Raw genomic sequence first — 24,449 nt, 5'->3', positions numbered from 1 at the left:
TTTGCTGCCCCGTGTGAGTATCGAACTCACGACCTTCAGATTATGAGACTGACGCGCTACCTACTGCGCTAACGAAGCACATTTAATCAACAAATCGAAAGAAAAAATTATCGATACCGACCTTCACTTTTTGACAGTGACGTTGTAAGCACCGTGCCAAAATGTATGGTCTGAAAAACCACAACACCTGAGAAAAAAACAATGATTTCATTCTAAAGTAAAACAATTTGATATCGACCTTAAGATGTGGTTTCCACCGTGACAAAAGTATGTATTGTCTGAAAGTCCACAACACCTAAGAAATAAACAATGATTTCATTCTAAAGTAAAAAATATAGATATCGATACCGACCTTCAGATTTTACAGTGACGTTGTAAGCACCGTGACAAAAGTACGTATTGTCTGAAAGTCCAAAACCACTGAGAATTAATTTTCACTTCATCTTCAGACAACACTGTCTTTTTAAAACTTTGCTGCCCCGTGTGAGGATCGAACTCACGACCTTCAGATTATGAGACAGACTCGCTACCTACTGCGCTAACGAAGCACATTTAATCAACAAATCGAAAGAAAAAATTAGCGATACCGACCTTCACTTTTTGACAGTGACGTTGTAAGCACCGTGCCAAAATGTTAGATCTGAAAAACCACAACACCTGAGAAAAAAACTATGATTTCATTCTAAAGTAAAACAATTTGATATCGACCTTAAGATGTGGTTTCCACCGTGACAAAAGTATGTACTGTCTGAAAGTCCAAAACGACTGAGAATTAATTTTCACCTTCAGAAAACACTGTCATCTTATAAGCTTTGCTGCCCCATGTGAGGATCGAACTCACGACCTTCAGATTATGAGACTGACGCAGTGCCTGCTGCGCCAACGAGGCACATTAATTCATTAAGTGTAAGAAAAAATATTGATACCGACCTTCACTTTTTGACAGTGACATGGTAAGCACCGTGCCAAAATGTTAGGTCTGAAAAACCACAACACCTGAGAAAAAAACTATGATTTCATTCTAAAGTAAAACAATTTGATATCGACCTTAAGACGTGGTTTCCACCGTGACAAAAGTATGTATTGTCTGTAAGTCCAAAACCACTGAGAATTAATTTTCACCATCAGACAATAGTCTTTTTATAAGCTTTGCTGCCCCATGTGAGGATCGAACTCACAACCTTCAGATTATGAGACTGACGCGCTGCATGCTGCACCAACGAGGCACATTAAAGCATGAAGTGTAAGAAAAAATATCGATACCAGATTTCAGATTTTGACAGTGACGTTGTAAGCACCGTGCCAAAATGTATGGTCTGAAAGTCCACAACACCTAAGAAAAAAACAATGATTTCATTCTAAAGTAAAAAATATAGATATCGATACCGACCTTCAGATTTTGACAGTGACGTTGTAAGCACCGTGCCAAAATGTATGGTCTGAAAGTCCACAACACCTAAGAAATAAACAATGATTTCATTCTAAAGTAAAAAATATAGATATCGATACCGACCTTCAGATTTTACAGTGACGTTGTAAGCACCGTGACAAAAGTATGTATCGTCTGAACGTCCAATAACACTGAGAATTAATTTTCACTTCATCTTCAGAAAACACTGTCTTTTTAAAAGCTTTGCTGCCCCGTGTGAGGATCGAACTCACGACCTTCAGATTATGAGACTGACGCGCTGCCTGCTGCGCCAACGAGGCACTTTTAAACCTTAAGCGTAAAGAAAAAATATCGATAACAACCTTCAGATTTTGACAGTGACGTTGTAAGCACCGTGCCAAAATGTATGGTCTGAAAAACCACAACACCTGAGAAAAAAACAATGATTTCATTCTAAAGTAAAACAATTTGATATCGACCTTAAGATGTGGTTTCCACCGTGACAAAAGTATGTATTGTCTGAAAGTCCAAAACCACTGAGAATTAATTTTCACCTTCGGACATCACTGTCTTTTTATAAGCTTTGCTGCCCCGTGTGAGGATCGAACTTACGACCTTCAAATTATGAGACTGACGCGCTGCCTGCTGCGCCAAAGAGGCACATTAAAGCATTAAGTGTAAGAAAAAATATTGATACCGACCTTCACTTTTTGACAGTGACGTTGTAAGCACCGTGCCAAAATGTATGGTCTGAAAGTCCACAACACCTGAGAAAAAAATTATGAAATCATTCTAAAGTAAAACAATTTGATATCGACCTTAAGATGTGGTTTCCACCGTGACAAAAGTATGTATTGTCTGAAAGTCCAAAACCACTGAGAATTAATTTTCACTTCATCTTCGGACAACACTGTCTTTTTAAAACCTTTGCTGCCCCGTGTGAGGATCGAACTCACGACCTTCAGATTATGAGACTGACGCGCTACCTACTGCGCTAACTAAGAACATTTAATCAACAAATCGAAAGAAAAAATTATCGATACCGACCTTCACTTTTTGACAGTGACGTTGTAAGCACCGTGCCAAAAAGTTAGGTCTGAAAAACCACAACACCTGAGAAAAAAACTATGATTTCATTCTAAAGTAAAACAATTTGATATCGACCTTAAGACGTGGTTTCCACCGTGACAAAAGTATGTATTGTCTGTAAGTCCAAAACCACAGAGAATTAATTTTCACCATCAGACAACGGTCTTTTTATAAGCTTTGCTGCCCCGTGTGAGGATCGAACTCACGACCTTTAGATTATGAGACTGACACGCTGCCTGCTGCACCAAGGAGGCACATTAAAGCATGAAGTGTAAGAAAAAATATCGATACCAAATTTCAGATTAAAGACAGTGACGTTGTAAGCACCGTGCCAAAATGTATGGTCTGAAAGTCCACAACACCTAAGAAAAAAACAATGATTTCATTCTAAAGTAAAAAATATAGATATCGATACCGACCTTCAGATTTTGACAGTGACGTTGTAAGCACCGTGCCAAAATGTATGGTCTGAAAGTCCACAACACCTAAGAAATAAACAATGATTTCATTCTAAAATAAAAAATATAGATATCGATACCGACCTTCAGATTTTACAGTGACGTTGTAAGCACCGTGACAAAAGTATGTATCGTCTGAACGTCCAATAACACTGAGAATTAATTTTCACTTCATCTTCAGAAAACACTGTCTTTTTAAAAGCTTTGCTGCCCCTTTTGAGGATCGAACTCACGACCTTCAGATTATGAGACTGACGCACTGCCTGCTGCGCCAACGAGGCACTTTTAAACCTTAAGCGTAAAGAAAAAATATCGATAACGACCTTCAGATTTTGACAGTGACGTTGTAAGCACCGTGCCAAAATGTATGGTCTGAAAAACCACAACACCTGAGAAAAAAACTATGATTTCATTCTAAAGTAAAACAATTTGATATCGACCTTAAGATGTGGTTTCCACCGTGACAAAAGTATGTATTGTCTGAAAGTCCAAAACCACTGAGAATTAATTTTCACCTTCGGACATCACTGTCTTTTTATAAGCTTTGCTGCCCCGTGTGAGGATCGAACTTACGACCTTCAAATTATGAGACTGACGCGCTGCCTGCTGCGCCAAAGAGGCACGTTAAAGCTTTAAGTGTAAGAAAAAATATTGATACCGACCTTCACTTTTTGACAGTGACGTTGTAAGCACCGTGCCAAAATGTATGGTCTGAAAGTCCACAACACCTGAGAAAAAAACTATGATTTCATTCTAAAGTAAAAAATATAGATATCGACCTTAAGATGTGGTATCCACCGTGACAAAAGTATGTATTGTCTGAAAGTCCAAAAACACTGAGAATTAATTTTCACCTTCAGACAAAACTGTCTTTTATAAGCTTTGCTGCCCCGTGTGAGGATCGAACTCACGACCTTCAGATTATGAGACTGACGCGGTGCCTGCTGCGCCAACAAGGAACGTTAAATCATTAAGTGTAAGAAAAAATATCGATACCGACCTTCACTTTTTGACAGTGACGATGTAAGCACCGTGCCAAAATGTATGGTCTGAAAGTCCACAACACCTGAGAAAAAAACTACGATTTCATTCTAAAGTAAAACAATTTGATATCGACCTTAAGACGTGGTTTCCACCGTGACAAAAGTATGTATTGTCTGTAAGTCCAAAACCACCGAGAATTAATTTTCACCATCAGACAACGGTCTTTTTAGAAGCTTTGCTGCCCCGTGTGAGGATCGAACTCACGACCTTTAGATTATGAGACTGACGCGCTGCCTGCTGCACCAAGGAGGCACATTAAAGCATGAAGTGTAAGAAAAAATATCGATACCAAATTTCAGATTTTGACAGTGACGTTGTAAGCACCGTGCCAAAATGTATGGTCTGAAAGTCCACAACACCTAAGAAAAAAACAATGATTTCATTCTAAAGTAAAAAATATAGATATCGATACCGACCTTCAGATTTTGACAGTGACGTTGTAAGCACCGTGCCAAAATGTATGGTCTGAAAGTCCACAACACCTAAGAAATAAACAATGATTTCATTCTAAAGTAAAAAATATAGATATCGATACCGACCTTCAGATTTTACAGTGACGTTGTAAGCACCGTGACAAAAGTATGTATCGTCTGAACGTCCAATAACACTGAGAATTAATTTTCACTTCATCTTCAGAAAACACTGTCTTTTTAAAAGCTTTGCTGCCCCGTGTGAGGATCGAACTCACGACCTTCAGATTATGAGACTGACGCGCTGCCTGCTGCGCCAACGAGGCACTTTTAAACCTTAAGCGTAAAGAAAAAATATCGATAACGACCTTCAGATTTTGACAGTGACGTTGTAAGCACCGTGCCAAAATGTATGGTCTGAAAAACCACAACACCTGAGAAAAAAACAATGATTTCATTCTAAAGTAAAACAATTTGATATCGACCTTAAGATGTGGTTTCCACCGTGACAAAAGTATGTATTGTCTGAAAGTCCAAAACCACTGAGAATTAATTTTCACCTTCGGACATCACTGTCTTTTTATAAGCTTTCCTGCCCCGTGTGAGGATCGAACTTACGACCTTCAAATTATGAGACTGACGCGATGCCTGCTGCGCCAAAGAGGCACATTAAAGCATTAAGTGTAAGAAAAAATATTGATACCGACCTTCACTTTTTGACAGTGACGTTGTAATCACCGTGCCAAAATGTATGGTCTGAAAGTCCACAACACCTAAGAAAAAAACAATGATTTCATTCTAAAGTAAAAAATATAGATATCGATACCGATCTTCAGATTTTGACAGTGACGTTGTAAGCACCGTGCCAAAATGTATGGTCTGAAAGTCCACAACACCTAAGAAATAAACAATGATTTAATTCTAAAGTAAAAAATATAGGTATCGATACCGACCTTAAGATTTTACAGTGACGTTGTAAGCACCGTGACAAAAGTATGTATCGTCTGAACGTCCAATAACACTGAGAATTAATTTTCACTTCATCTTCAGAAAACACTGTCTTTTTAAAAGCTTTGCTGCCCCGTGTGAGGATCGAACTCACGACCTTCAGATTATGAGACTGACGCGCTGCCTGCTGCGCCAACGAGGCACTTTTAAACCTTAAGCGTAAAGAAAAAATATCGATAACGACCTTCAGATTTTGACAGTGACGTTGTAAGCACCGTGCCAAAATGTATGGTCTGAAAAACCACAACACCTGAGAAAAAAACAATGATTTCATTCTAAAGTAAAACAATTTGATATCGACCTTAAGATGTGGTTTCCACCGTGACAAAAGTATGTATTGTCTGAAAGTCCAAAAGCACTGAGAATTACTTTTCACCTTCAGACATCACTGTCTTTTTTTTAATAAGCTTTGCTGCCCCGTGTGAGGATCGAATTTACGACCTTCAAATTATGAGACTGACGCGCTGCCTGCTGCGCCAACGAGGCACATTAAAGCATTAAGTGTAAGAAAAAATATTGATACCGACCTTCACTTTTTGACAGTGATGTTGTAAGTACCGTGCCAAAATGTATGGTCTGAAAGTCCACAACACCTGAGAAAAAAAATATGATTTCATTCTAAAGTAAAAAATATAGATATCGACCTTAAGATGTGGTATCCACCGTGACAAAAGTATGTATTGTCTGAAAGTCCAAAACCACTGAGAATTAATTTTCACTTCATCTTCGGACAACACTGTCTTTTTAATACTTTGCTGCCCCGTGTGAGTATCGAACTCACGACCTTCAGATTATGAGACTGACGCGCTACCTACTGCGCTAACGAAGCACATTTAATCAACAAATCGAAAGAAAAAATTATCGATACCGACCTTCACTTTTTGACAGTGACGTTGTAAGCACCGTGCCAAAATGTATGGTCTGAAAAACCACAACACCTGAGAAAAAAACAATGATTTCATTCTAAAGTAAAACAATTTGATATCGACCTTAAGATGTGGTTTCCACCGTGACAAAAGTATGTATTGTCTGAAAGTCCACAACACCTAAGAAATAAACAATGATTTCATTCTAAAGTAAAAAATATAGATATCGATACCGACCTTCAGATTTTACAGTGACGTTGTAAGCACCGTGACAAAAGTACGTATTGTCTGAAAGTCCAAAACCACTGAGAATTAATTTTCACTTCATCTTCAGACAACACTGTCTTTTTAAAACTTTGCTGCCCCGTGTGAGGATCGAACTCACGACCTTCAGATTATGAGACAGACTCGCTACCTACTGCGCTAACGAAGCACATTTAATCAACAAATCGAAAGAAAAAATTAGCGATACCGACCTTCACTTTTTGACAGTGACGTTGTAAGCACCGTGCCAAAATGTTAGATCTGAAAAACCACAACACCTGAGAAAAAAACTATGATTTCATTCTAAAGTAAAACAATTTGATATCGACCTTAAGATGTGGTTTCCACCGTGACAAAAGTATGTACTGTCTGAAAGTCCAAAACGACTGAGAATTAATTTTCACCTTCAGAAAACACTGTCATCTTATAAGCTTTGCTGCCCCATGTGAGGATCGAACTCACGACCTTCAGATTATGAGACTGACGCAGTGCCTGCTGCGCCAACGAGGCACATTAATTCATTAAGTGTAAGAAAAAATATTGATACCGACCTTCACTTTTTGACAGTGACATGGTAAGCACCGTGCCAAAATGTTAGGTCTGAAAAACCACAACACCTGAGAAAAAAACTATGATTTCATTCTAAAGTAAAACAATTTGATATCGACCTTAAGACGTGGTTTCCACCGTGACAAAAGTATGTATTGTCTGTAAGTCCAAAACCACTGAGAATTAATTTTCACCATCAGACAATAGTCTTTTTATAAGCTTTGCTGCCCCATGTGAGGATTGAACTCACAACCTTCAGATTATGAGACTGACGCGCTGCATGCTGCACCAACGAGGCACATTAAAGCATGAAGTGTAAGAAAAAATATCGATACCAGATTTCAGATTTTGACAGTGACGTTGTAAGCACCGTGCCAAAATGTATGGTCTGAAAGTCCACAACACCTAAGAAAAAAACAATGATTTCATTCTAAAGTAAAAAATATAGATATCGATACCGACCTTCAGATTTTGACAGTGACGTTGTAAGCACCGTGCCAAAATGTATGGTCTGAAAGTCCACAACACCTAAGAAATAAACAATGATTTCATTCTAAAGTAAAAAATATAGATATCGATACCGACCTTCAGATTTTACAGTGACGTTGTAAGCACCGTGACAAAAGTATGTATCGTCTGAACGTCCAATAACACTGAGAATTAATTTTCACTTCATCTTCAGAAAACACTGTCTTTTTAAAAGCTTTGCTGCCCCGTGTGAGGATCGAACTCACGACCTTCAGATTATGAGACTGACGCGCTGCCTGCTGCGCCAACGAGGCACTTTTAAACCTTAAGCGTAAAGAAAAAATATCGATAACAACCTTCAGATTTTGACAGTGACGTTGTAAGCACCGTGCCAAAATGTATGGTCTGAAAAACCACAACACCTGAGAAAAAAACAATGATTTCATTCTAAAGTAAAACAATTTGATATCGACCTTAAGATGTGGTTTCCACCGTGACAAAAGTATGTATTGTCTGAAAGTCCAAAACCACTGAGAATTAATTTTCACCTTCGGACATCACTGTCTTTTTATAAGCTTTGCTGCCCCGTGTGAGGATCGAACTTACGACCTTCAAATTATGAGACTGACGCGCTGCCTGCTGCGCCAAAGAGGCACATTAAAGCATTAAGTGTAAGAAAAAATATTGATACCGACCTTCACTTTTTGACAGTGACGTTGTAAGCACCGTGCCAAAATGTATGGTCTGAAAGTCCACAACACCTGAGAAAAAAATTATGAAATCATTCTAAAGTAAAACAATTTGATATCGACCTTAAGATGTGGTTTCCACCGTGACAAAAGTATGTATTGTCTGAAAGTCCAAAACCACTGAGAATTAATTTTCACTTCATCTTCGGACAACACTGTCTTTTTAAAACCTTTGCTGCCCCGTGTGAGGATCGAACTCACGACCTTCAGATTATGAGACTGACGCGCTACCTACTGCGCTAACTAAGAACATTTAATCAACAAATCGAAAGAAAAAATTATCGATACCGACCTTCACTTTTTGACAGTGACGTTGTAAGCACCGTGCCAAAAAGTTAGGTCTGAAAAACCACAACACCTGAGAAAAAAACTATGATTTCATTCTAAAGTAAAACAATTTGATATCGACCTTAAGACGTGGTTTCCACCGTGACAAAAGTATGTATTGTCTGTAAGTCCAAAACCACAGAGAATTAATTTTCACCATCAGACAACGGTCTTTTTATAAGCTTTGCTGCCCCGTGTGAGGATCGAACTCACGACCTTTAGATTATGAGACTGACACGCTGCCTGCTGCACCAAGGAGGCACATTAAAGCATGAAGTGTAAGAAAAAATATCGATACCAAATTTCAGATTAAAGACAGTGACGTTGTAAGCACCGTGCCAAAATGTATGGTCTGAAAGTCCACAACACCTAAGAAAAAAACAATGATTTCATTCTAAAGTAAAAAATATAGATATCGATACCGACCTTCAGATTTTGACAGTGACGTTGTAAGCACCGTGCCAAAATGTATGGTCTGAAAGTCCACAACACCTAAGAAATAAACAATGATTTCATTCTAAAATAAAAAATATAGATATCGATACCGACCTTCAGATTTTACAGTGACGTTGTAAGCACCGTGACAAAAGTATGTATCGTCTGAACGTCCAATAACACTGAGAATTAATTTTCACTTCATCTTCAGAAAACACTGTCTTTTTAAAAGCTTTGCTGCCCCTTTTGAGGATCGAACTCACGACCTTCAGATTATGAGACTGACGCACTGCCTGCTGCGCCAACGAGGCACTTTTAAACCTTAAGCGTAAAGAAAAAATATCGATAACGACCTTCAGATTTTGACAGTGACGTTGTAAGCACCGTGCCAAAATGTATGGTCTGAAAAACCACAACACCTGAGAAAAAAACTATGATTTCATTCTAAAGTAAAACAATTTGATATCGACCTTAAGATGTGGTTTCCACCGTGACAAAAGTATGTATTGTCTGAAAGTCCAAAACCACTGAGAATTAATTTTCACCTTCGGACATCACTGTCTTTTTATAAGCTTTGCTGCCCCGTGTGAGGATCGAACTTACGACCTTCAAATTATGAGACTGACGCGCTGCCTGCTGCGCCAAAGAGGCACGTTAAAGCTTTAAGTGTAAGAAAAAATATTGATACCGACCTTCACTTTTTGACAGTGACGTTGTAAGCACCGTGCCAAAATGTATGGTCTGAAAGTCCACAACACCTGAGAAAAAAACTATGATTTCATTCTAAAGTAAAAAATATAGATATCGACCTTAAGATGTGGTATCCACCGTGACAAAAGTATGTATTGTCTGAAAGTCCAAAAACACTGAGAATTAATTTTCACCTTCAGACAAAACTGTCTTTTATAAGCTTTGCTGCCCCGTGTGAGGATCGAACTCACGACCTTCAGATTATGAGACTGACGCGGTGCCTGCTGCGCCAACAAGGAACGTTAAATCATTAAGTGTAAGAAAAAATATCGATACCGACCTTCACTTTTTGACAGTGACGATGTAAGCACCGTGCCAAAATGTATGGTCTGAAAGTCCACAACACCTGAGAAAAAAACTACGATTTCATTCTAAAGTAAAACAATTTGATATCGACCTTAAGACGTGGTTTCCACCGTGACAAAAGTATGTATTGTCTGTAAGTCCAAAACCACCGAGAATTAATTTTCACCATCAGACAACGGTCTTTTTAGAAGCTTTGCTGCCCCGTGTGAGGATCGAACTCACGACCTTTAGATTATGAGACTGACGCGCTGCCTGCTGCACCAAGGAGGCACATTAAAGCATGAAGTGTAAGAAAAAATATCGATACCAAATTTCAGATTTTGACAGTGACGTTGTAAGCACCGTGCCAAAATGTATGGTCTGAAAGTCCACAACACCTAAGAAAAAAACAATGATTTCATTCTAAAGTAAAAAATATAGATATCGATACCGACCTTCAGATTTTGACAGTGACGTTGTAAGCACCGTGCCAAAATGTATGGTCTGAAAGTCCACAACACCTAAGAAATAAACAATGATTTCATTCTAAAGTAAAAAATATAGATATCGATACCGACCTTCAGATTTTACAGTGACGTTGTAAGCACCGTGACAAAAGTATGTATCGTCTGAACGTCCAATAACACTGAGAATTAATTTTCACTTCATCTTCAGAAAACACTGTCTTTTTAAAAGCTTTGCTGCCCCGTGTGAGGATCGAACTCACGACCTTCAGATTATGAGACTGACGCGCTGCCTGCTGCGCCAACGAGGCACTTTTAAACCTTAAGCGTAAAGAAAAAATATCGATAACGACCTTCAGATTTTGACAGTGACGTTGTAAGCACCGTGCCAAAATGTATGGTCTGAAAAACCACAACACCTGAGAAAAAAACAATGATTTCATTCTAAAGTAAAACAATTTGATATCGACCTTAAGATGTGGTTTCCACCGTGACAAAAGTATGTATTGTCTGAAAGTCCAAAACCACTGAGAATTAATTTTCACCTTCGGACATCACTGTCTTTTTATAAGCTTTCCTGCCCCGTGTGAGGATCGAACTTACGACCTTCAAATTATGAGACTGACGCGATGCCTGCTGCGCCAAAGAGGCACATTAAAGCATTAAGTGTAAGAAAAAATATTGATACCGACCTTCACTTTTTGACAGTGACGTTGTAATCACCGTGCCAAAATGTATGGTCTGAAAGTCCACAACACCTGAGAAAAAAATTATGAAATCATTCTAAAGTAAAACAATTTTATATCGAACTTAAGATGTGGTTTCCACCGTGACAAAAGTATGTATTGTCTGAAAGTCCAAAACCACTGAGAATTAATTTTCACCTTCGGACATCAATGTCTTTTTATAAGCTTTGCTGCCCCGTGTGAGGATCGAACTTACGACCTTCAAATTATGAGACTGACGCGCTGCCTGCTGCGCCAAAGAGGCACATTAAAGCATTAAGTGTAAGAAAAAATATTGATACCGACCTTCACTTTTTGACAGTGACGTTGTAAGCACCGTGCCAAAATGTATGGTCTGAAAGTCCACAACACCTGAGAAAAAAATTATGAAATCATTCTAAAGTAAAACAATTTGATATCGACCTTAAGATGTGGTTTCCACCGTGACAAAAGTATGTATTGTCTGAAAGTCCAAAACCACTGAGAATTAATTTTCACTTCATCTTCGGACAACACTGTCTTTTTAAAACCTTTGCTGCCCCGTGTGAGGATCGAACTCACGACCTTCAGATTATGAGACTGACGCGCTACCTACTGCGCTAACTAAGAACATTTAATCAACAAATCGAAAGAAAAAATTATCGATACCGACCTTCACTTTTTGACAGTGACGTTGTAAGCACCGTGCCAAAAAGTTAGGTCTGAAAAACCACAACACCTGAGAAAAAAACTATGATTTCATTCTAAAGTAAAACAATTTGATATCGACCTTAAGACGTGGTTTCCACCGTGACAAAAGTATGTATTGTCTGTAAGTCCAAAACCACCGAGAATTAATTTTCACCATCAGACAACGGTCTTTTTATAAGCTTTGCTGCCCCGTGTGAGGATCGAACTCACGACCTTTAGATTATGAGACTGACGCGCTGCCTGCTGCACCAAGGAGGCACATTAAAGCATGAAGTGTAAGAAAAAATATCGATACCAAATTTCAGATTAAAGACAGTGACGTTGTAAGCACCGTGCCAAAATGTATGGTCTGAAAGTCCACAACACCTAAGAAAAAAACAATGATTTCATTCTAAAGTAAAAAATATAGATATCGATACCGACCTTCAGATTTTGACAGTGACGTTGTAAGCACCGTGCCAAAATGTATGGTCTGAAAGTCCACAACACCTAAGAAATAAACAATGATTTCATTCTAAAATAAAAAATATAGATATCGATACCGACCTTCAGATTTTACAGTGACGTTGTAAGCACCGTGACAAAAGTATGTATCGTCTGAACGTCCAATAACACTGAGAATTAATTTTCACTTCATCTTCAGAAAACACTGTCTTTTTAAAAGCTTTGCTGCCCCTTTTGAGGATCGAACTCACGACCTTCAGATTATGAGACTGACGCACTGCCTGCTGCGCCAACGAGGCACTTTTAAACCTTAAGCGTAAAGAAAAAATATCGATAACGACCTTCAGATTTTGACAGTGACGTTGTAAGCACCGTGCCAAAATGTATGGTCTGAAAAACCACAACACCTGAGAAAAAAACAATGATTTCATTCTAAAGTAAAACAATTTGATATCGACCTTAAGATGTGGTTTCCACCGTGACAAAAGTATGTATTGTCTGAAAGTCCAAAACCACTGAGAATTAATTTTCACCTTCGGACATCACTGTCTTTTTATAAGCTTTGCTGCCCCGTGTGAGGATCGAACTTACGACCTTCAAATTATGAGACTGACGCGCTGCCTGCTGCGCCAAAGAGGCACGTTAAAGCTTTAAGTGTAAGAAAAAATATTGATACCGACCTTCACTTTTTGACAGTGACGTTGTAAGCACCGTGCCAAAATGTATGGTCTGAAAGTCCACAACACCTGAGAAAAAAACTATGATTTCATTCTAAAGTAAAAAATATAGATATCGACCTTAAGATGTGGTATCCACCGTGACAAAAGTATGTATTGTCTGAAAGTCCAAAACCACTGAGAATTAATTTTCACCTTCAGACAAAACTGTCTTTTATAAGCTTTGCTGCTCCGTGTGAGGATCGAACTCACGACCTTCAGATTATGAGACTGACGCGGTGCCTGCTGCGCCAACAAGGAACGTTAAATCATTAAGTGTAAGAAAAAATATCGATACCGACCTTCACTTTTTGACAGTGACGATGTAAGCACCGTGCCAAAATGTATGGTCTGAAAGTCCACAACACCTGAGAAAAAAACTACGATTTCATTCTAAAGTAAAACAATTTGATATCGACCTTATGATGTGGTTTCCACCGTGACAAAAGTATGTACTGTCTGAAAGTCCAAAACCACTGAGAATTAATTTTCACCTTCAGACAACACTGTCATTTTATAAGCTTTGCTGCCCCATGTGAGGATCGAACTCACGACCTTCAGATTATGAAACTGACGCGCTACCTACTGCGCTAACTAAGAACATTTAATCAACAAATCGAAAGAAAAAATTATCGATACCGACCTTCACTTTTTGACTGCGACGTTGTAAGCACCGTGCCAAAATGTTAGGTCTGAAAAACCACAACACCTGAGAAAAAAACTATGATTTCATTCTAAAGTAAAACAATTTGATATCGACCTTAAGACGTGGTTTCCACCATGACAAAAGTATGTATTGTCTGTAAGTCCAAAACAACCGAGAATTAATTTTCACCATCAGACAACGGTCTTTTTATAAGCTTTGCTGCCCCGTGTGAGGATCGAACTCACGACCTTCAGATTATGAGACTGACGCGCTGCCTGCTGCACCAAGGAGGCACATTAAAGCATGAAGTGTAAGAAAAAATATCGATACCAAATTTCAGATTAAAGACAGTGACGTTGTAAGCACCGTGCCAAAATGTATGGTCTGAAAGTCCACAACACCTAAGAAAAAAACAATGATTTCATTCTAAAGTAAAAAATATAGATATCGATACCGACCTTCAGATTTTGACAGTGACGTTGTAAGCACCGTGCCAAAATGTATGGTCTGAAAGTCCACAACACCTAAGAAATAAACAATGATTTCATTCTAAAGTAAAAAATATAGATATCGATACCGACCTTCAGATTTTACAGTGACGTTGTAAGCACCGTGACAAAAGTATGTATCGTCTGAACGTCCAATAACACTGAGAATTAATTTTCACTTCATCTTCAGAAAACACTGTCTTTTTAAAAGCTTTGCTGCCCCTTTTGAGGATCGAACTCACGACCTTCAGATTATGAGACTGACGCACTGCCTGCTGCGCCAACGAGGTACATTTAAACCTTAAGCGTAAAGAAAAAATATCGATAACGACCTTCAGATTTTGACAGTGACGTTGTAAGCACCGTGCCAAAATGTATGGTCTGAAAAACCACAACACCTGAGAAAAAAACAATGATTTCATTCTAAAGTAAAACAATTTGATATCGACCTTAAGATGTGGTTTCCACCGTGACAAAAGTATGTATTGTCTGAAAGTCCAAAACCACTGAGAATTAATTTTCACCTTCGGACATCACTGTCTTTTTATAAGCTTTGCTGCCCCGTGTGAGGATCGAACTTACGACCTTCAAATTATGAGACTGACGCGATGCCTGCTGCGCCAAAGAGGCACATTAAAGCATTAAGTGTAAGAAAAAATATTGATACCGACCTTCACTTTTTGACAGTGACGTTGTAATCACCGTGCCAAAATGTATGGTCTGAAAGTCCACAACACCTGAGAAAAAAATTATGAAATCATTCTAAAGTAAAACAATTTTATATCGACCTTAAGATGTGGTATCCACCGTGACAAAAGTATGTATTGTCTGAAAGTCCAAAACCACTGAGAATTAATTTTCACTTCATCTTCGGACAACACTGTCTTTTTAAAAGCTTTGCTGCCCCGTGTGAGGATCGAACTCACGACCTTCAGATTATGAGACTGACGCGCTACCTACTGCCCTAACTAAGAACATTTAATCAACAAATCGAAAGAAAAAATTATCGATACCGACCTTCACTTTTTGACTGCGACGTTGTAAGCACCGTGCCAAAATGTTAGGTCTGAAAAACCACAACACCTGAGAAAAAAACTATGATTTCATTCTAAAGTAAAACAATTTGATATCGACCTTAAGACGTGGTTTCCACCATGACAAAAGTATGTATTGTCTGTAAGTCCAAAACAACCGAGAATTAATTTTCACCATCAGACAACGGTCTTTTTATAAGCTTTGCTGCCCCGTGTGAGGATCGAACTCACGACCTTCAGATTATGAGACTGACGCGCTGCCTGCTGCACCAAGGAGGCACATTAAAGCATGAAGTGTAAGAAAAAATATCGATACCAAATTTCAGATTAAAGACAGTGACGTTGTAAGCACCGTGCCAAAATGTATGGTCTGAAAGTCCACAACACCTAAGAAAAAAACAATGATTTCATTCTAAAGTAAAAAATATAGATATCGATACCGACCTTCAGATTTTGACAGTGACGTTGTAAGCACCGTGCCAAAATGTATGGTCTGAAAGTCCACAACACCTAAGAAATAAACAATGATTTCATTCTAAAGTAAAAAATATAGATATCGATACCGACCTTCAGATTTTACAGTGACGTTGTAAGCACCGTGACAAAAGTATGTATCGTCTGAACGTCCAATAACACTGAGAATTAATTTTCACTTCATCTTCAGAAAACACTGTCTTTTTAAAAGCTTTGCTGCCCCTTTTGAGGATCGAACTCACGACCTTCAGATTATGAGACTGACGCACTGCCTGCTGCGCCAACGAGGTACATTTAAACCTTAAGCGTAAAGAAAAAATATCGATAACGACCTTCAGATTTTGACAGTGACGTTGTAAGCACCGTGCCAAAATGTATGGTCTGAAAAACCACAACACCTGAGAAAAAAACAATGATTTCATTCTAAAGTAAAACAATTTGATATCGACCTTAAGATGTGGTTTCCACCGTGACAAAAGTATGTATTGTCTGAAAGTCCAAAACCACTGAGAATTAATTTTCACCTTCGGACATCACTGTCTTTTTATAAGCTTTGCTGCCCCGTGTGAGGATCGAACTTACGACCTTCAAATTATGAGACTGACGCGCTGCCTGCTGCGCCAAAGAGGCACGTTAAAGCTTTAAGTGTAAGAAAAAATATTGATACCGACCTTCACTTTTTGACAGTGACGTTGTAAGCACCGTGCCAAAATGTATGGTCTGAAAGTCCACAACACCTGAGAAAAAAACTATGATTTCATTCTAAAGTAAAAAATATAGATATCGACCTTAAGATGTGGTATCCACCGTGACAAAAGTATGTATTGTCTGAAAGTCCAAAACCACTGAGAATTAATTTTCACCTTCAGACAAAACTGTCTTTTATAAGCTTTGCTGCCCCGTGTGAGGATCGAACTCACGATCTTCAGATTATGAGACTGACGCGGTGCCTGCTGCGCCAACAAGGAACGTTAAACCATTAAGTGTAAGAAAAAATATCGATACCGACCTTCACTTTTTGACAGTGACGATGTAAGCACCGTGCCAAAATGTATGGTCTGAAAGTCCACAACACCTGAGAAAAAAACTACGATTTCATTCTAAAGTAAAACAATTTGATATCGACCTTATGATGTGGTTTCCACCGTGACAAAAGTATGTATTGTCTGAAAGTCCAAAACCACTGAGAATTAATTTTCACCTTCGGACATCACTGTCTTTTTATAAGCTTTGCTGCCCCGTGTGAGGATCGAACTTACGACCTTCAAATTATGAGACTGACGCGCTGCCTGCTGCGCCAAAGAGGCACGTTAAAGCTTTAAGTGTAAGAAAAAATATTGATACCGACCTTCACTTTTTGACAGTGACGTTGTAAGCACCGTGCCAAAATGTATGGTCTGAAAGTCCACAACACCTGAGAAAAAAACTATGATTTCATTCTAAAGTAAAAAATATAGATATCGACCTTAAGATGTGGTATCCACCGTGACAAAAGTATGTATTGTCTGAAAGTCCAAAACCACTGAGAATTAATTTTCACCTTCAGACAAAACTGTCTTTTATAAGCTTTGCTGCTCCGTGTGAGGATCGAACTCACGACCTTCAGATTATGAGACTGACGCGGTGCCTGCTGCGCCAACAAGGAACGTTAAATCATTAAGTGTAAGAAAAAATATCGATACCGACCTTCACTTTTTGACAGTGACGATGTAAGCACCGTGCCAAAATGTATGGTCTGAAAGTCCACAACACCTGAGAAAAAAACTACGATTTCATTCTAAAGTAAAACAATTTGATATCGACCTTATGATGTGGTTTCCACCGTGACAAAAGTATGTACTGTCTGAAAGTCCAAAACCACTGAGAATTAATTTTCACCTTCAGACAACACTGTCATTTTATAAGCTTTGCTGCCCCATGTGAGGATCGAACTCACGACCTTCAGATTATGAAACTGACGCACTGCGTGCTGCGCCAACGAGGCACATTAATTCATTAAGTGTAAGAAAAAATATCGATACCGACCTTCACTTTTTGACAGTGACGTTGTAAGCACCGTGCCAAAATGTATGGTCTGAAAGGCCACAACACCTGAGAAAAAAACTATGATTTCATTCTAAAGTAAAAAATATAGATATCGACCTTAAGATGTGGTATCCACCGTGACAAAAATATGTATTGTCTGAAAGTCCAAAACATCTGAGGATTAATTGTCACTTCAGCTTCAGACAAAACTTTCTTTTTAAAATCTTTGCTGCCCCCTGTGAGGATCGAACTCACGACCTTCAGAATATAGAACTGATGCACTACCTACTGCGCTAACAAGTCACATTACATGAAGACATCGAAATAAAAAATGATCGATACCGACCTTCAGATTTTGACAGTGACGTTGAAAGCACCGTGCCAAAATGTATGGTCTGAAAGTCCACAACACCTAAGAAATAAACAATGATTTCATTCTAAAGTAAAAAATATAGATATCGATACCGACCTTCAGATTTTGACAGTGACGTTGTAAGCACCGTGACAAAAGTATGTATCGTCTGAATGTCCAATACCACTGAGAATTAATTTTCACTTCATCTTCAGAAAACACTGTCTTTTTAAAAGCTTTGCTGCCCCGTGTGAGGATCGAACTCACGACCTTCAGATTATGAGACTGACGCGCTACCTACTGCGCTAACGAGGCATATTTAATTAAGAAATCGGATGAAAAAATTATCGATACCGACATTCACTTTTTGACAGTGACGTTGTAAGCACCGTGCCAAAATGTATGGTCTGAAAAACCACAACACCTGAGAAAAAAACAATGATTTCATTCTAAAGTAAAACAATTTGATATCGACCTTAAGATGTGGTTTCCACCGTGACAAAAGTATGTATTGTCTGAAAGTCCAAAACCACTGAGAATTAATTTTCACTTCATCTTCGGACAACACTGTCTTTTTAAAAGCTTTGCTGCCCCGTGTGAGGATCGAACTCACCACCTTCAGATTATGAGACTGACGCGCTACCTACTGCGCTAACGAGGCATATTTAATTAAGAAATCGAAAGAAAAAATTATCGATACCGACATTCACTTTTTGACAGTGACGTTGTAAGCACCGTGCCAAAATGTATGGTCTGAAAAACCACAACACCTGAGAAAAAAATTATGAAATCATTCTAAAGTAAAACAATTTGATATCGACCTTAAGATGTGGTTTCCACCGTGACAAAAGTATGTATTGTCTGAAAGTCCAAAACCACTGAGAATTAATTTTCACTTCATCTTCGGACAACACTGTCTTTTTATAAGCTTTGCTGCCCCATGTGAGGATCGAACTCAAGACCTTCAGATTATGAGACTGACGCGCTACCTACTGCACTAACGAAGCACATTTAATCAACAAATCGAAAGAAAAAAATATCGATACTGACCTTCACTCTTTGACAGTGACGTTGTAAGCACCGTGCCAAAATGTATGGTCTGAAAAACCACAACACCTGAGAAAAAAACAATGATTTCATTCTAAAGTAAAACAATTTGATATCGACCTTAAGATGTGGTTTCCACCGTGACAAAAGTATGTATTGTCTGAAAGTCCAAAAACACTGAGAATTAATTTTCACTTCATCTTCGGACAACACTGTCTTTTTAAAACTTTGCTGCCCCGTGTGAGGATCGAACTCACGACCTTCAGATTATGAGACTGATGCGCTACCTACTGCGCTAACTAAGAACATTTAATCAACTAATAGAAAGAAAAAAATATCGATACCGACCTTCACTTTTTGACACTGACGTTGTAAGCACCGTGCCAAAATGTATGGTCTGAAAGTCCACAACACCTGAGAAAAAAACTATGATTTCATTCTAAAGTAAAAAATATAGATATCGACCTTAAGATGTGGTATCCACCGTGACAAAAGTATGTATTGTCTGAAAGTCCAAAACATCTGAGAATTAATTGTCACTTATTCTTCAGACAACACTTTCTTTTTAAAATCTTTGCTGCCCCGTGTGAGGATCTAACTCACGACCTTCAGATTATGAGACTGACGCGCTACCTACTGCGCTAACGAAGCACATTTAATCAACAAATCGAAAGAAAAAATTATCGATACCGACCTTCACTTTTTGACAGTGACGTTGTAAGCACCGTGCCAAAATGCTAGGTCTGAAAAACCACAACACCTGAGAAAAAAACTATGATTTCATTCTAAAGTAAAACAATTTGATATCGACCTTAAGACGTGGTTTCCACTGTGACAAAAGTATGTATTGTCTGTAAGTCCAAAAACACTGAGAATTAATTTTCACCATTAGACAACAGTCTTTTTATAAGCTTTGCTGCCCCGTGTGAGGATCGAACTCACGACCTTTAGATTATGAGACTGACGCGCTGCCTGCTGCACCAACGAGGCACAATAAAGCATGAAGTGTAAGAAAAAATATCGATACCGACCTTCAGATTTTGACAGTGACGTTGTAACCACCGTGCCAAAATGTATGGTCTGAAAGTCCACAACACCTATGAAAAAAACAATGATTTCATTCTAAAGTAAAAAATATAGATATCGATACCGACCTTCAGATTTTACAGTGACGTTGTAAGCACCGTGACAAAAGTATGTATTGTCTGAAAGTCCAAAACCACTGAGAATTAATTTTCACCTTCAGACAAAACTGTCTTTTATAAGCTTTGCTGACCCGTGTGAGGATCGAACTCACGACCTTCAGATTATGAGACTGACGCACTGCCTGCTGCGCCAACGAGGCACATTAAATCATTAAGTTTAAGAAAAAATATCGATACCGACCTTCACTTTTTGACAGTGACGTTGTAAGCACCGTGCCAAAATGTATGGTCTGAAAGGCCACAACACCTGAGAAAAAAACTATGATTTCATTCTAAAGTAAAAAATAGAGATATCGACCTTAAGATGTGGTATCCACCGTGACAAAAATATGTATTGTCTGAAAGTCCAAAACATCTGAGAATTAATTGTCACTTCATCTTCAGACAAAACTTTCTTTTTAAAATCTTTGCTGCCCCGTGTGAGGATAGAACTCACGACCTTCAGATTATAAGACTGATGCACTACCTACTGCGCTAACACGTCACATTACATGAAGACATCGAAATAAAAAATGATCGATACCGACCTTCAGATTTTGACAGTGACGTTGAAAGCACCGTGCCAAAATGTATCGTCTGAATGTCCAATACCACTGAGAATTAATTTTCACTTCATCTTCAGAAAACACTGTCTTTTTAAGAGCTTTGCTGCCCCGTGTGAGGATCGAACTCACGACCTTCAGATTATGAGACTGACGCGCTACCTACTGCGCTAACGAGGAACATTTAATTAAGAAATCGAAAGAAAAAATTATCGATACCGACATTCACTTTTTGACAGTGACGTTGTAAGCACCGTGCCAAAATGTATGGTCTGAAAAACCACAACACCTGAGAAAAAAATTATGATTTCATTCTAAAGTAAAACAATTTGATATCGACCTTAAGATGTGGTTTCCACCGTGACAAAAGTATGTATTGTCTGAAAGTCCAAAACCACTGAGAATTAATTTTCACTTCATCTTCGGACAACACTGTCTTTTTAAAAGCTTTGCTGCCCCGTGTGAGGATCGAACTCACGACCTTTAGATTATGAGACTGACGTGCTGCCTGCTGCACCAACGAGGCACATTAAAGCCTGAAGTGTAAGAAAAAATATCGATACCAAATTTCAGATTTTGACAGTGACGTTGTAAGCACTGTGCCAAAATGTATGGTCTGAAAGTCCACAACACCTAAGAAAAAAACAATGATTTCATTCTAAAGTAGAAAATATAGATATCGATACCGACCTTCAGATTTTACAGTGACGTTGTAAGCACCGTGACAAAAGTATGTATTGTCTGAACGTCCAATAACACTGAGAATTAATTTTCACTTCATCTTCAGAAAACACTGTCTTTTTAAAACTTTGCTGCCCCGTGTGAGGATCGAACTCACGACCTTCAGATTATGAGACTGACGCGCTACCTACTGCGCTAACTAAGAAGATTTAATCAACTAATCGAAAGAAAAAAATATCGATACCGACCTTCACTTTTTGACAGTGACGTTGTAAGCACCGTGCCAAAATGTATGGTCTGAAAAACCACAACACCTGAGAAAAAAACTATGATTTCATTCTAAAGTAAAACAATTTGATATAGACCTTAAGATGTGGTTTCCACCGTGACAAAAGTATGTATTGTCTGAAAGTCCAAAACATCTGAGAATTAATTGTCACTTCATCTTCAGACAAAACTTTCTTTTTAAAGTCTTTGCTGCCCCGTGTGAGGATAGAACTCACGACCTTCAGATTATAAGACTGATGCACTACCTACTGCGCTAACACGTCACATTACATGAAGACATCGAAATAAAAAATGATCGATACCGACCTTCAGATTTTGACAGTGACGTTGAAAGCACCGTGCCAAAATGTATGGTCTGAAAGTCCACAACACCTAAGAAATAAACAATGATTTCATTCAAAAGTAAAAATATAGATATCGATACCGAGCTTCAGATTTTGACAGTGACGTTGTAAGCACCGTGACAAAAGTATGTATCGTCTGAATGTCCAATACCACTGAGAATTAATTTTCACTTCATCTTCAGAAAACGCTGTCTTTTTAAGAGCTTTGCTGCCCCGTGTGAGGATCGAACTCACGACCTTCAGATTATGAGACTGACGCGCTACCTACTGCGCTAACAAGGAACATTTAATTAAGAAATCGAAAGAAAAAATTATCGATACCGACATTCACTTTTTGACAGTGACGTTGTAAGCACCGTGCCAAAATGTATGGTCTGAAAAACCACAACACCTGAGAAAAAAATTATGATTTCATTCTAAAGTAAAACAATTTGATATCGACCTTAAGATGTGGTTTCCACCGTGACAAAAGTATGTATTGTCTGAAAGTCCAAAACCACTGAGAATTAATTTTCACCATCAGACAACAGTCTTTTTATAAGCTTTGCTGCCCCTTGTGAGGATCGAACTGACGACCTTCAGATTATGAGACTGACGCGCTGCCTGCTGCACCAACGAGGTAAATTAAATCATATAGTGTAAGAAAAAAATATCGATACCGACCTTCAGATTTTGACAGTGACGTTGTAAGCACCGTGCCAAAATGTATGGTCTGAAAGTCCACAACACCTGAGAAAAAAACTATGACTTCATTCTAAAGTAAAAAATATAGATATCGACCTTAAGATGTGGTATCCACCGTGACAAAAGTATGTATTGTCTGAAAGTCCAAAACATCTGAGAATTAATTGTCACTTATTCTTCAGACAACACTTTCTTTTTAAAATCTTTGCTGCCCCGTGTGAGGATCTAACTCACGACCTTCAGATTAAGAGACTGACGCGCTACCTACTGCGCTAACGAAGCACGTTTAATCAACAAATCGAAAGAAAAAATTATCGATACCGACCTTCACTTTTTGACAGTGACGTTGTAAGCACCGTGCCAAAATGCTAGGTCTGAAAAACCACAACACCTGAGAAAAAAACTATGATTTCATTCTAAAGTAAAACAATTTGATATCGACCTTAAGACGTGGTTTCCACTGTGACAAAAGTATGTATTGTCTGTAAGTCCAAAAACACTGAGAATTAATTTTCACCATTAGACAACAGTCTTTTTATAAGCTTTGCTGCCCCGTGTGAGGATCGAACTCACGACCTTTAGATTATGAGACTGACGCGCTGCCTGCTGCACCAACGAGGCACAATAAAGCATGAAGTGTAAGAAAAAATATCGATACCGACCTTCAGATTTTGACAGTGACGTTGTAACCACCGTGCCAAAATGTATGGTCTGAAAGTCCACAACACCTATGAAAAAAACAATGATTTCATTCTAAAGTAAAAAATATAGATATCGATACCGACCTTCAGATTTTACAGTGACGTTGTAAGCACCGTGACAAAAGTATGTATTGTCTGAAAGTCCAAAACCACTGAGAATTAATTTTCACCTTCAGACAAAACTGTCTTTTATAAGCTTTGCTGACCCGTGTGAGGATCGAACTCACGACCTTCAGATTATGAGACTGAAGCACTGCCTGCTCCGCCAACGAGGCACATTAAATCATTAAGTTTAAGAAAAAATATCGATACCGACCTTCACTTTTTGACAGTGACGTTGTAAGCACCGTGCCAAAATGTATGGTCTGAAAGGCCACAACACCTGAGAAAAAAACTATGATTTCATTCTAAAGTAAAAAATAGAGATATCGACCTTAAGATGTGGTATCCACCGTGACAAAAATATGTATTGTCTGAAAGTCCAAAACATCTGAGAATTAATTGTCACTTCATCTTCAGACAAAACTTTCTTTTTAAAATCTTTGCTGCCCCGTGTGAGGATAGAACTCACGACCTTCAGATTATAAGACTGATGCACTACCTACTGCGCTAACACGTCACATTACATGAAGACATCGAAATAAAAAATGATCGATACCGACCTTCAGATTTTGACAGTGACGTTGAAAGCACCGTGCCAAAATGTATGGTCTGAAAGTCCACAACACCTAAGAAATAAACAATGATTTCATTCAAAAGTAAAAATATAGATATCGATACCGAGCTTCAGATTTTGACAGTGACGTT

At 38.5% G+C, this 24,449-nt stretch overlaps 12 non-coding genes across 12 annotated transcripts; all 12 read right to left on the bottom strand.

The window, feature by feature from the left end:
* Nucleotides 1-5: 5 nt before the first annotated feature.
* Nucleotides 6-78, bottom strand: trnam-cau (transfer RNA methionine (anticodon CAU)). The gene has a single exon. It is a non-coding gene; the product is annotated as a tRNA-Met (tRNA).
* Nucleotides 79-1,637: 1,559 nt separating this feature from the next.
* On the bottom strand, nt 1,638-1,710 carry trnam-cau (transfer RNA methionine (anticodon CAU)). The gene has a single exon. It is a non-coding gene; the product is annotated as a tRNA-Met (tRNA).
* A 2,934-nt stretch (nt 1,711-4,644) lies between these two features.
* Nucleotides 4,645-4,717, bottom strand: trnam-cau (transfer RNA methionine (anticodon CAU)). The gene has a single exon. It is a non-coding gene; the product is annotated as a tRNA-Met (tRNA).
* Nucleotides 4,718-5,468: 751 nt separating this feature from the next.
* trnam-cau (transfer RNA methionine (anticodon CAU)) lies at nt 5,469-5,541 on the bottom strand. The gene has a single exon. It is a non-coding gene; the product is annotated as a tRNA-Met (tRNA).
* A 614-nt stretch (nt 5,542-6,155) lies between these two features.
* On the bottom strand, nt 6,156-6,228 carry trnam-cau (transfer RNA methionine (anticodon CAU)). Its single transcript has one exon. It is a non-coding gene; the product is annotated as a tRNA-Met (tRNA).
* A 1,559-nt stretch (nt 6,229-7,787) lies between these two features.
* trnam-cau (transfer RNA methionine (anticodon CAU)) lies at nt 7,788-7,860 on the bottom strand. Its single transcript has one exon. It is a non-coding gene; the product is annotated as a tRNA-Met (tRNA).
* Nucleotides 7,861-10,794: 2,934 nt separating this feature from the next.
* Nucleotides 10,795-10,867, bottom strand: trnam-cau (transfer RNA methionine (anticodon CAU)). Its single transcript has one exon. It is a non-coding gene; the product is annotated as a tRNA-Met (tRNA).
* Nucleotides 10,868-18,392: 7,525 nt separating this feature from the next.
* trnam-cau (transfer RNA methionine (anticodon CAU)) lies at nt 18,393-18,465 on the bottom strand. Its single transcript has one exon. It is a non-coding gene; the product is annotated as a tRNA-Met (tRNA).
* Nucleotides 18,466-18,738: 273 nt separating this feature from the next.
* On the bottom strand, nt 18,739-18,811 carry trnam-cau (transfer RNA methionine (anticodon CAU)). Its single transcript has one exon. It is a non-coding gene; the product is annotated as a tRNA-Met (tRNA).
* Nucleotides 18,812-19,775: 964 nt separating this feature from the next.
* Nucleotides 19,776-19,848, bottom strand: trnam-cau (transfer RNA methionine (anticodon CAU)). Its single transcript has one exon. It is a non-coding gene; the product is annotated as a tRNA-Met (tRNA).
* Nucleotides 19,849-21,051: 1,203 nt separating this feature from the next.
* trnam-cau (transfer RNA methionine (anticodon CAU)) lies at nt 21,052-21,124 on the bottom strand. The gene has a single exon. It is a non-coding gene; the product is annotated as a tRNA-Met (tRNA).
* A 2,026-nt stretch (nt 21,125-23,150) lies between these two features.
* trnak-cuu (transfer RNA lysine (anticodon CUU)) lies at nt 23,151-23,223 on the bottom strand. The gene has a single exon. It is a non-coding gene; the product is annotated as a tRNA-Lys (tRNA).
* Between the last annotated feature and the right edge of the window lie 1,226 nt (nt 23,224-24,449).

Source organism: Salmo salar, chromosome 02, assembly GCF_965601325.2.
Source record: "Salmo salar chromosome 02, fSalSal1, whole genome shotgun sequence".
In the NCBI taxonomy this organism is placed as follows: domain Eukaryota; kingdom Metazoa; phylum Chordata; class Actinopteri; order Salmoniformes; family Salmonidae; genus Salmo; species Salmo salar.
Note: the sequence above shows the minus strand (reverse complement) of the source record. Positions and strands in the feature narration are given on the sequence as shown.